The sequence below is a fragment of the Temnothorax nylanderi genome, unplaced genomic scaffold, assembly GCF_030848795.1.
Source record: "Temnothorax nylanderi isolate EJ_2023f unplaced genomic scaffold, tnyl_v1.0 TNYL_tig0347_pilon, whole genome shotgun sequence".
Lineage (NCBI taxonomy): Eukaryota > Metazoa > Arthropoda > Insecta > Hymenoptera > Formicidae > Temnothorax > Temnothorax nylanderi.
Window position 1 is genome coordinate 150,533 of NW_027249409.1, and position 13,006 is coordinate 163,538.

At 35.2% G+C, this 13,006-nt stretch overlaps 1 protein-coding gene across 2 annotated transcripts in view; it reads right to left on the reverse strand.

The window, feature by feature from the left end:
• Positions 1–12,763, reverse strand: part of LOC139781588 (short-chain dehydrogenase/reductase family 16C member 6) — an 84,673-nt gene extending 71,910 nt beyond the window's left edge. The window contains exon 1 of one of the 2 annotated variants that reach the window (XM_071720419.1): positions 12,573–12,763. The gene's annotated coding sequence lies outside the window, so the exon portion shown is untranslated. The remainder of the gene's footprint in view (positions 1–12,572) is intronic. The other variant, XM_071720423.1, reaches the window with a different exon arrangement.
• Between the last annotated feature and the right edge of the window lie 243 nt (positions 12,764–13,006).

Consider the following 13,006-nt stretch of genomic DNA (forward strand, 5'->3'; position numbering starts at 1 on the left):
CCTTGAACAGTTTTCTCTGTTCCGCAATGTGACACATTGTCATGGTAGATTCGTATGATATTCGGTACCATTGATTCTGGGACTGCAAAAAGTAATTTATCTGAACATTCCCCCCCCCCCCGGAATACTAATCCGTCAACAATAGTGAATTTCTCATCATCTTGTGTTTCCTCAAGTTTTTCAGCAATTAGTTTGTATTTAGGGTCTTGTAATTGTTTAAATTGAAGTTCTTTAGCCAACGAGAAAGAATCGATAGAAGCGACGACACGGCTAAGTGCGTCTACATGAAGCATTTTCTTTCCTTCACGGTGCTTCGTGTCAAAGTCGTAATTCTGTAATTCTAATGTCCATCTAACAATGCGTGGATTGATTTGTGTTTTCTTCATCGCGAATACTAAAGCATTGCAGTCGGTAACTACCGTTTTAATACCTAATAAATAAATATGAAATCGTTCTACGGAACGTACTATAGCAAGCATTTCTAACTCGAAGCTATGATAATTGGCTTCTGCCTTGTTCGTAGAATGACTAAAGAAAGCTATTGGAGCCCACTGGCCCGTATCCTGCTTTTGCAAAAGAATACCCGCGACAGCTATGGCGCTGGCGTCTGTATGTAATTCAGTAAGTAACTTAGGATTGTATATCCTTAAAACGGGATAAGAAACAAGTTTGCTTTTAAGAGTATTGAAAGCTGTTAAACAATCTTCATCGAATTTAAAGTCGGAATTCTTCCGTAGTAAATTCTGCAAAGGTTTGGCTATTGTAGCGTAATTATTGATAAATTTCCGAAAATAATTCGTTAATCCTAAGAATCTTTGAAGTTCAACTAACTTACGAGGTTTAGGAAAATCCCGTACTGCGTCAACATGACGAGAGCTTAGAGTAATACCTTGATCCGAGATAATATACCCCAAATACTCAATTGATTTTCTTAAAAACTTGCACTTACTTAAGTTTATCGTAAACTGATAACTTTTTAGTAATTTGAGCACTTCTCTTAAAAACTTTTCCGGTTCCAAATCAATAAGGGTAAAAACAGTTTTCCCATTTAATTGAGATGGGTGATCTTCGATCAAAGGAAAAGGACAATTTTCTTTATGAACTCGGTCATTTAATGGACGTAAATCAATGCACAATCTTATCGAACCATCTTTTTTCTTGACAGGAACGATACGCGCACAATAAGGAGATTCGCTTTCTTTAATAATTCCTCTTTCTAATAGATCGTCAATAATTTTACGAACTTGAAGCTTTTCTTGCCAGGCAAGTCGTCTGGGTGAGTACGAGTAAATAGATTCGTCTTTTAATTTAACTTTTACGGTGTAGTCGTCTTCGACAACAGGAATATGCGCTTTCGCGATTTCTTCCATAAGCTGAACTAACTCTTTTTTAATACGATATCCGAAATCGGTTTCGATACTTTCGAATTCAGAATCTGATTTAGCGGAACATTCTTCCGTAATTTCAGTGGAAGCTACTTCTGAGAAGAGGCGTAATCCCTCGTCTAATTTACGAGTCAATGGTTTTATCAAAACTGTCATATCATGTCTGTCTAAAAAATCCCAACCGATTATTATGTCGGCTGACGTCGGGTTATAATTCATTACATGTAATTCAATAGAATTAGAACTATCTGGTAGAACTTCCAACAAAATTGTGGAATTTACAATACCTTTAATATTAAGGGGTTCTCCGTTAACGGCTTTATATTCCGAACTAGCGGTAATCGAACAATCCGAAAGAAATTTATCATAAGTCGACTTATTAACAAGGGAAATTGGACTGCCCGTGTCCAAAAGAGCAAGAAGTTCGCACGGCGAATTATTGAGCTTCGTTACCTTAATTTTACTGCCATTTGTCACAATCTTGGGAGCGCTTTTTTGTACTACCGCAATACAATCTGGCGATGTAGAATCAGGTTCTTTTGACGGCGTTTCTGCAACGGCAGCGACTGTGGCACTCGGTTGTACCGGTTTCGGGGTTGATTCCTTTCTCTTGAGTCGGCGACACTCTTCCTTGGTGTGTCCCTTAAAGCGGCAATATGTGCAGAAGGCTTCTGTGGAAGTATCCTTGTTCTTCGTGTGAAGATCTGTTTTCGAAGCGTCCTCTGGTTTAGGCTTTGGCTTGTCCCATTTGTTTTTAAATGTCGGTGACTTCTTTTGATTAGAAGGGCGACAAGTGAGCGCGATGGGATGCATCTGCTCAAGAAAGTTGTCCAGAGAATCAGCTTTGAGCGAAATTGCTGTCGCTCGAACGGACTGACTCATTATTCCGTTGGTGATGCAATGACGTATGTTTTCCTCGTTTAAATTGAGAGGTTGTAGAATCGTAACTACGTCCATGGCGTATTCTTGAAAATCTTCTTTGAAATGTAGCCATTTTCTGGCATGTGCTTTTCCTATGATGTCCGTGAATATGACACGTCTCTTGAAATGGCTAATAATTGCTGTCTTGAAGTTCAACCATGACTTGCTCACAGTACGTGGACTTAAGTTGAACCACTTGAGTGCACTTTTGACCAACTTTGAGGTGGCAGCAGATAACATGGCCACCTGAGGCAAACTATGATCCTCAGCGATGCCTTCTATACGGTCGATCCATACTTCGACGTTTTCTCCTTCTGAACCTCCAAAATTGGGTATCTGCGATGACAGGAACCTGGTTGCATTCGTCGTTATCGACGAAAATTCTGACACCTGCGAGTTGACGCTTCGAGACGTTTCACTTGACGGGCCTTGGCGACCATTCTCTATACACGAGAGTAGTCTATCTATATTCTCCTGATGGATTCTGTCCCGTTCTTGTTGCACTCTCTGCATTTCTTGTAAGGCTTCCTGTTGAAGTCTGTCTCGCTCCTGCTGAGCTTTTTGCTGAAGTCTGGCTTGCTCTTGTTGAACTCTCAATTGTGCCGCGACCAGTTGACATAATTGTGTGATGATCGGATCTCGGCTGGACCCCTGCTGGGATGCTATCGGGGGATCCGTTTCGTCCGTTCGCCCTAACAACAGCGGCGGTAATATTTGTCTATGCGGTGTAGAGGAACCGCGGGCTTGTTGCGTTTCCTCTGAGGCTGGTTGATCCGTTCCGACGAAGCGCTGTGAATGATTGGTTTGGCCGGACAATGCCGGTGACGAGTACGTTCTGTTCAGCGGCGAATTGACGGGTACGGTGAAGGCCACTGACCGTGTTCCTCGTAGGCTCAAATCGACGATTACATCCAGACATCGACCGTGGTCGTCTGGTATATTCTCACATCCTAGCTGACGTAGCTCCTCTTGAAGCTGAGGCAGCGTAAGGGCTTCCAATTGCGCGCGTGTATACGGCATCTTGGATTTAATTTATCGGCACGCACTAGTTCTCCAATATGGCGGCTCAAATTGGCGCGAACCGCGAGGGTCGTGAAAATGGCGCGCACAAATGTTCTAGCACTTCCGCCCGGCTCGTAGCAACGGCGAAGTGTTCTGAGACGGTAATTCCGCACTGCGTTAGCAGCGACGATAAGAATGCTTGAGAACTTCCGCGCGGTTTTCAGCAACGGATGAAACGATCCTCGCACGGCATGTAGCAATGGCGAGGCCGGTTAACTTCCGCACGGCTCTAGGCAACGGCGAAAGGTTGAGACCGTAATACGATTCTCGCGTAACTCACACGACGAGATCGGTTAAGAACTTCCGCACAGCTCTTAGCGACGGTGAAAGGATGATGAAACGATCCTCGCACGCGCGCGGCAATGACGAGGTCGGTTAACTCCCGCACAGCTTCGGCAACGGCACGAATTCGCACAGCCCGTGGCAACGGCGAAATTCTGCACAGCTTCGGCAACGGCAGAAGGATAGAAACGATGCCCGCACAGCACTCGGCAACGGCGTGATCGGTAGAGAACCTCCGCACGGCTCTCGCAACTGCGGAAGAACGATCGCGAATGTTCTGCACAGCTTCCGGCAATGGCGATCTTTTCGCCATTCAGCAACGGCGATGATTGTTCGCGAATTATGCAATTCGAGTAATTAATCGTGGTACCGGCACGTAATTGGCACTTTTCCCCGATACTTGCGGGGAATGCTCGCGAATGGCGTCGAGTGTTCTCGGCGGTTCGCTTCCGCGCGGCAAGAATCCACTTGAACCGGCTAATTTTCACACGCGAATCGCGTAATCGAGCTTAATCCCACTTCTGAGACTGTAAGGGAGGGCGGTTAGGATTGCAGGTTAATTGATTAACGGGCCAACTCGATAAAACGCAATAATATTTATTGGAAAATCCGCGCGTTACGGTTACGACTTGCTCGTAGGCCGGTTGTACAAGAAGTCCTTTCAAACAGGGAGTGTCTCCCTCGCAAAGCCCCACTACCAATCACTGCACTCATGCCACAGCCAATCATAGCACACATGCATCTACCAATCAGAACGCTCTAGGTGGCGCAAGGCGCGAGTGTATCTACGCGAGCGCCTCGTAAATCAAGCGCGGGAAATTCGAACGGGGTTTACGGCCTCAATCGCCGTTTACATTCTCTTTATATATAAAGGACACTTCTATTTTATAACGGAATATACAATGTTAAAACGGATTTCTTTCGTGTCCATTTTATTTAAGCGTGACTGACGCAATTCTTAACGTGACACTTTATTCATATATATTAAAATCCTTTATATAAGTAGGACTGGTAGTGATTATTATTAAGACAGACGTTATAACGGATAATGTGAAGAACATGGTCATTGGTTGTGGTTTCCGTCATATATATTTAAAGCGGACAAAAATAACATAACCATAGCGGCAGCCTGATCTTCTTTTGTTGTTCAATCTGTTAGAGCATCCTCTATCGTCTACGTTAACGGCGCGCGACGGTTCTCTTCCCATGCAGTTGTATTTTTTTTTATATATTTTTGTTGCTAAGTGTTGCCGACGAGCAATATGTGTGTCGATCGACGGGGTAACCGTCGCCGCAAATGTACGGCATGTGATTGCGACGAATTTGAGTTGCCTACCGCGGATACGGGAGGCAACTCAAATTCGTTGCAATCACATGCCATACATAACCTAAATTTGTGCTTCTTATATTTAATAAAGGATATTATCATATAGGACCCATATACAATGTCCCATATATACAATTCCGCTTTAACTTCACACTTATTTAAAGTGGAAAAAAGTCACTTTTTTCCGTTATAGTTTCGCGGAATTTAGAGTGCAATGGATATGTTTTGCAGTGCAGGTGTGATACTGTGTGTATTGTCAATACAGACTTGGCAATCGAGCCAGTGGGAGCCTTAAGGGGGTATTCTTGTCTAGAATTCTGTTTTTGAAGGTGACTTTTAGAATAGGATAAATTTAAAACTGTTCGGGTTTTCTTTCTGAAATTTTTTACACATATTTATTGTTGCTTTAAAAACATGTATAAATTTTGTTGGAAAAAAATATAAATTTAACATGTGGTTTTGTACGCTCGGGTGCGTTTCTGATTGGCGACCAATATTGCGGACGTTGTGTGTATCTGGAAAAAAAACTAAACATATTCTTAATTTGTATGAGTATTGAGTATTGTGAGAGATTAAGAATATGTTTGGTTTTTTTTTCAGACACATACAACGTCCGTAACACTGGTCGCCAATTAGGGTTTTTTTCCGCGCACCATTGTGCCCGAGCGTACAAAATCACATGTTAAATTTTTTTTTTCAACAAAATTTATATATGTTTTTAAACAATATGCGTGAAAAAATTCAGAAAAAAACTCGAACAATTTTAAGTTTATTCTATTCTAAAAGTCACCTCCAAAAACAGCATTCTAGACAGGAATACCCCCCTTAGCTTCCTTAAGCCTTCGGTATATTTTACAAATCTATTCTATCGATTACAAACGCTATCTTATTGAAAAACATTTTTATTTTAATGTACGTCACAAAAATTTTATGATATTTTTCTCGCTTCTGACGTCATCAATCCAAGAAGGCTACAGTGAGTGAACAAGAGCCTTAAATCTAAATTTTAGTTACAGACGCGCATGCGTTATTAATTTTTTTCAATTTTGTCTTATTTCTGTCAATATATTCGATCAGTTATTCACATATATTATTATATTTACTGGCTTTCTTATGTATATATTTTATCCTTTTAATTTTATAATTATATATAATTGTAATCATATAATTGTAATCATAATCTTTCATAACAATCAATCATATAATATTTAAAAAGAAGTTTTTAGATTATTTAATTTAGAAAGATTGATGTGCAAGATTATATTTGTGTATGTTTTTAACATACACGGTTCGATACTAGTAATAATAATAGTTCGAATGCCTTATATAACTTCCTCGACATTGGCACAGTATAAGTAAGAACAGTAGGTTCACTTCGTGTCGAAGCCTTTGTTCTTCGTGGCAAACGTCCGCCATGATGTTGGTTGTGCGAGCGTGTTTTATTTCAACCGCTTACTAGAAACCGCTTGATAATTGTATAAGATGAAAAAAAATATAAGAAATATATATTAATTAAATATTTGAAGCAAAAATGTCACAACACATGCACATAAGTAAAAAATACATGCGCTTTTTATTTGAATAATAGAAACCGCTTGTGATAATTATATAAGAAATGAAAAAAATATAAGAATTTACATATTAATTAAATATTTGAAACAAAAATGTCACGACACATTTTATTCATGTATATTTTATTCATTTTATTTATGTATTAATTTTTTTATGTATTTATTTATTTATTATCTTATTACATAATATTCAAATAGCATATTTTTATTATTGTATTTATATATGTATCGGCGCGTATTGTATTTGTATTTATTTAAAAATTTTTTTAAATAAAATCATAATGAGTAATAAAAGTGGTTATCGATATGTATTTAAAGATTGTGGGATCAAAGGAAACTATTCTGATTTCCGAAAGATTCAGAAAGGTACGTATTCATTATAACAAATACATGAATACATAAATACATTAACACTTTAATACATAAATAAATATGCTATTCGTATATTATGTAATAAGATACATAATAAATAAATACATTTGAAAAAATTAATACATAAATATATTTAATGCATTCAAGTCTTAATATATTAATAATGTATTAATATATTTATGTATTAATTTTTTAAATGTATTTATTGATTATGTATCTTATTACATAATATACAAATAGCATATTTATTTATGTATTAATGTGTTAATGTATTTATGTATTTATGTGTATTTAACGTATTTATGTATATTCATGTATTTGTCATAATGAATATTATACGTACCTTTCTGAATCTTTCGGAAATCGGAATAAAGTTTTTTTTGATCCCACAATCTTTAAATACACATCGATAACCACTTTTATTACTCATTATGATTTTATTAAAAAAATTTTTTTAAATAAATACAAATACAATACAACTGACGCGCCGATGTATCTAACCAAATGAACTGTCAGATGACAGCCGCCATGTTATTGATTGTGCGAGTCGCCATATTCATTTACCAACTTTTTAGGGGAGTGAACCTACTGTTCTTACTTATACTGTGACATTGGAACGTCCTGCCAGTAATGTTGTATACTTCAGCTTTCATCCAGCATGTATACATAAGCCACAGTGTTATGTAGTTTAAGAAAGTGAACTGCTAACTTCGACGAGCGTCTTATTTAGTAAATCAAGAAGACCGTGAAAATACCGCATTAATACACCGACCGTGAAAACTGTTAAGAGACAATTTAATTATTATACATTTAACAACGCGATCTAACGATAGATATTGTGACCTTCTTTCTTTGGAATCATAAATTTAATCCTTTGTTTATTTCCGAGATATAATTAACCCAGAATAATATATCATTCACGTTCTAAGAAACATAAATCTATTTCATATATACATTGAAACGCATTATATTTTTATTTATAATAACAAATTATATCTCTTTATAATATAAATAGGAAATATGAATAAAAGAGTTATCTCCTTAAAATATCTCTTTGAAAAGAGAATTTGTTGAAAATATCACAAACAATTTAAGATAACACAGAAAACAGACTTAAAGTAACGTATGGAAGTATTTCTGCCTCCAACATTGATAATGATTGGCGTAAATAGTATATAGTCGTATACAATGTAACGATGGAAATAAAAAATATGCACGTGTAAACATTCCAGACTTGTATACATTAAACTACTAAAACTAAACTGCTAATTCCTTAAATTTTTTATGTAAAATGTAATATAATTTTAATTCTCTTAAAATACTAGAGAGAAACACAATATAAGATACAAATTAGAATTTCGATCATAATGAATTACACATACTTATTGATATGCGTATGCGCAAAATTCTACGCATGTACAGAATTGGTGACTTAAATACATACTTTACTTATGTACTTAAGTTACCAATTCTGTACATGCGTAGAATTTTGCGCATACGCATATCAATAAGTATGTGTAATTCATTATGATCGAAATTCTAATTTGTATCTTATAGTGTTTCTCTCTAGTGTGTTTTAAGAGAATTAATAAAAATTATATTTAACCTTCAAAACATGCTATTTTAAGGTGCGAAAATACTATAAAATGCCATCAATGCGTACGCGTTAGTAGGACTATATTCTTATTTTGGATATAAGAATTGGAGATGCCTTATACATAAGGAGTTAGCAATCTAGTAATTATAGAAGTATGTATACACATTAGGGTGGTCCTTATTTTTCGACTTTTAAATTTATTCTGCGGCACCCCCCAGAATGTTTCCAATTCGCAAAAAAATAATCCCTGCCAAAGCTCAGCTCGATCGGATAACGGAAACCCGTTCCCCCGGATTTTTAAACATTTGAGTTCTCTTGTATTAAACTGTTTATTCCATCAACATTGGTTTTTAAAGTGTATTTTCCACAAAAATCGGTCTAAAGCACTTTTCTTTTTTTAACATGTGTGTCTTGCTTTTCTGCATCGTTTGAGACCTTATACGTCTCATTTAAACAATTAGGTAAATTGTTAATAACTAAAAAACAAAAATAAATAGTTATTGCATTTATTGCTTGATCAGCTGGAGAAAATTATGTATGGGCTACAAAAGTTATAATAGTATGTTTAGAGCCAAAAGAAGAACAAAAATTAAAAGATTTCATGTCTTTATTAAAAACAATCAATTTTTTGTGGCTAACGTTACCTAATAATATTTATTGCAATAATAAGGTTTCCTTTGTCGAATCAGGGAAGCGGCGGCGGTAATCTTTTACAACTCGTAATAAATACTGTTTTTGATCTTCGTTTCTAGTAATTAATTTACTGTAATCCTCCATTAACTTAACGCCTCTTTTCGCTGTATCGTTAACAACTTTTAATTTGGATACAATTTGAAAACCTTTTTTAAAAGTGTCGTTTTCTGACCAGGTTGACGGGTCAGTCTGCATAAAATCCCGACTAATATTAAATCTGTTGAAAAAATCAGCTGTTTTCGCAGTTACAAAATGTTCAATATCTTTTTCTAGCACTTCAGGAATATTGTGTGCTTTTATAACTACGCGCTTAACACTTTCATTTGTCGATATTTTTTCTGGATTGATAGCTTCAATCATCTACTTTTTCGTATCTGCGGATACTTTCTGATCAAAGAACGCAAGCGCAACAGCTTCAGGACTTAAGGACGTTCTCCGGTCCTTATACTAGAGAAAATCGATTTTCTTAGGATTTTCTTGAAACTGAATATACGTTAATTTAGGTGTGCTTTATGCGTGGTATAAATTTCAGTACCTCTTCCGGTATAAAAAATAAAGATACTGAGCCTCAAAGTTTCAACTTTTACTAATGAAAAGGTTTTCCAGGCCAAACGGTAAGAGATACGAGGTTGGCCAAGAGGACCAAAGTTGCTCCTCTCGTCGAGTTCTATAAGGAAAAAATGCCAAAACTAAAAAAAAATTAAAATTAAATTTTTTTCTTGAAACTTTGAGGCTCAGTATCTTTATTTTTTATACCGGAAGAGGTACTGAAATTTATACCACGCATAAAACACACCTAAATTAACGTATATTCACAGTTTCAAGAAAATCCTAAGAAAATCGATTTTCTTTAGTATAAAGACCGGAGAACGTCCTTAAGTATAAATATTATTAGGTAACGTTAGCCACAAAAAATTGATTGTTTTTAATAAAAACATGAAATCTTTTAATTTTTGTTCTTCTTTTGGCTCTAAACATACTACTATAACTTTTGTAGCCCATACATAATTTTTTCCGGCTGATCAAGCAATAAATGCAATAACTATTTATTTTTATTTTTTAGTTATTAACAATTTACCTAATTGTTTAAATGAGACGTATAAGGTCTCAAACGATGCAGAAAAGCAAGACACACATGTTAAAAAAAGAAAAGTGCTTTAAGCCGGATTTTTGTGGAAAATACGCTTTAAAAACCAATGTTAATGGAATAAACAGTTTAATACAAGAGAACTCAAATGTTTAAAAATCTGGGGGCACGGGTTTCCGTTATCCGATCGAGCTGAGCTTTGGCAGGGATTATTTTTTTGCAAATTGGAAACATTTTGGGGGGTGCCGCAAAAAAATTAAAAAAAAAAATTTTTTGTCGAGTAAATAAGGACCACCCTAATACACATACATACAGCAGAAGCTCTCTTTACTCGAATGCGAATAGAACAAATTCGAGTTATAGAGGTTTTATACTCTTCAAGCTTTGAAGCTTCTTTCGAGATGTAAAAGACAATTTTGAAATAATTCAAGTTGTAGAGGTAAAATTACAGGTAATTAATGCATTCGCAAGTACTTCGAGTTAATATTCTATTTTTCTTCGACTTATAAAGATCGACCTGTAAGGAATGATTAAAATTTAAATTATAGAGGTTTTCGAGTTAAAGAGAATTGTATATGTATGTATATCTACATATGTATATATGTACATATATAATATTTATTTGTGTGTGTGTGTGCGCGCGCACACATACACACGTAATATTTAATTCGCGCATAAATGCGCACACACGCATTTATTCAAAGAAATCATCTGCTCACAAGTTCATTAATATCTCTACATTCTTATTGCTTTTTTTCCGTACGATAAAGGGGCAGAGATTTATACGTGCATCTATGCACGTATCTATGCATCTATATATTGCTAAGCTAATATAATTGCGATCAATTTATCGATTTGTGGATATTTTGTCGTGTTGACGTCCTAGCGCACCGCTTTCTAATAATCGATGAAACTCGCTTTCAATATTCAACTGCGATGTTTAACTGCCACAGGTTCATGGTTCATGTGATATGACAGAAAAGAAATTAATATAGTAATCATTCGAGTTAAAGATATCTAAATAGTATAGATCAAGGGATTATAAAATCTTGCGCATTTTTATACCTATTATTCGTTATTTGTTACATATGTGTTTCAGAATCGTCAAATGTTTTTTCTAGTATATAGATTCTTCAGTCGATTTAGTAGAAATTTATAAAAGTTGAACCTTTGACTTTTAAAAAAGAATCCACTTTAATAGAATTTTCATAAATAAATATTTTATCTATAGATATAATTATAGATAGATATAAATAAAAATATGAATAACAATTTTTCTCGACTTATTTATCGAAAGAAAATCACAATCAGATTAGCCAAGAGACTATAATTAAAAAGATGCAGCCGTATTCCTGAGACATCTGCAATCGATAGTAGTCTAATGTCTATTTTTATAATATAGATTAACTTTAATCTCGCGGTTTAACTTACCTTTTATTTTTTCTTAGTTCTAAGAATTAGAAAAAGATAAAAAGCAAGTTAAACCAAGATTAAAGTTAATCTACACTGATTATAGAAATAGACATACATAACTGGATGCAATTAATAGAAATTTAATAGGTTTTTATTTACATGCAAGTACACAGAGAGTTAAAAAGATAGCAACGAATTGATTTCATGAAAATTAGATACTTGAAGTCGTGTCACGCACGTGGGGTAATTTCACGTTTCGCATATATTACGATTCAATTGCAACTATACGGACGAGCAGTAAACCACAAATTTTTCTACCGTTGTAGAGGCAGACGGTAGACGTTTAAGTTAGTTTTGCTGCAGATTTAATTGACTTTCACTGCATGAATCTTCTTATCTTTGACGTCATTGTATTATCCACTGCGTTGTTCTAATATCCATCATCAAACTTGATTTTTGTTTTAATCATCTTAATACGTCCGTATTTTTATATTGAAGAATTAGATTGAGAAAGAGAGAGCGCCGCAAATTCCGTATTGCAAAATGGCAAACATATATATTATAAATACATTATAAATATATGAACCTAGCATTATAAATATATGAACCTAGCATTATAAATATATGAACCTAGCACAACACATTTAATTTATTGAACAATTTAAATTTTAAATAAAATAAAAACTGAAAACTATAAGCTTATATTTTGAAATTACATTTGTTTCATTCTCGGATGAACTTGTTTTGTTAAAAATAACACTTTATAATAAGAAGAAATGTACAAAATAAAATTGCGCACAAGAAGATCTAATCGTATAATAATTCAAATTAATAATTAAAAAAAAATAACGTGTATCCTTACCTATCGATCATCGTCCTATGCGAAAAATGCGTTTGTGGACACATAGGAGGAAGTGCGAGAAAAGGTAAAAACAGATATTTAGAAAAATATAAATTGGGCACAAAAACGCACATGTGTTTACACGATATAAGATACACTTTGCGGGAGGTGGCGAGTGTATGTCTTACCAGCACTACGGTCGTCGGTATACTGAATGGAACGCGTTGGTTCGGCTCGAAGCTCTGCCTTCACCTCGGAATAATCATCGAACCAGCGAGACGCAGGTCGTTGTAAAAATCGCATGCATGTATATTTAAAATCATGCATGTTCTTACGTGTACATCGCTATTGTATTGCAATATACATACACGAATGTATCAGATGGTGGACACGAAAAGTAACTCTTCCTTGACGGGTCAATACCATTAAGAATTGTATTAATAGTATAAAAATAA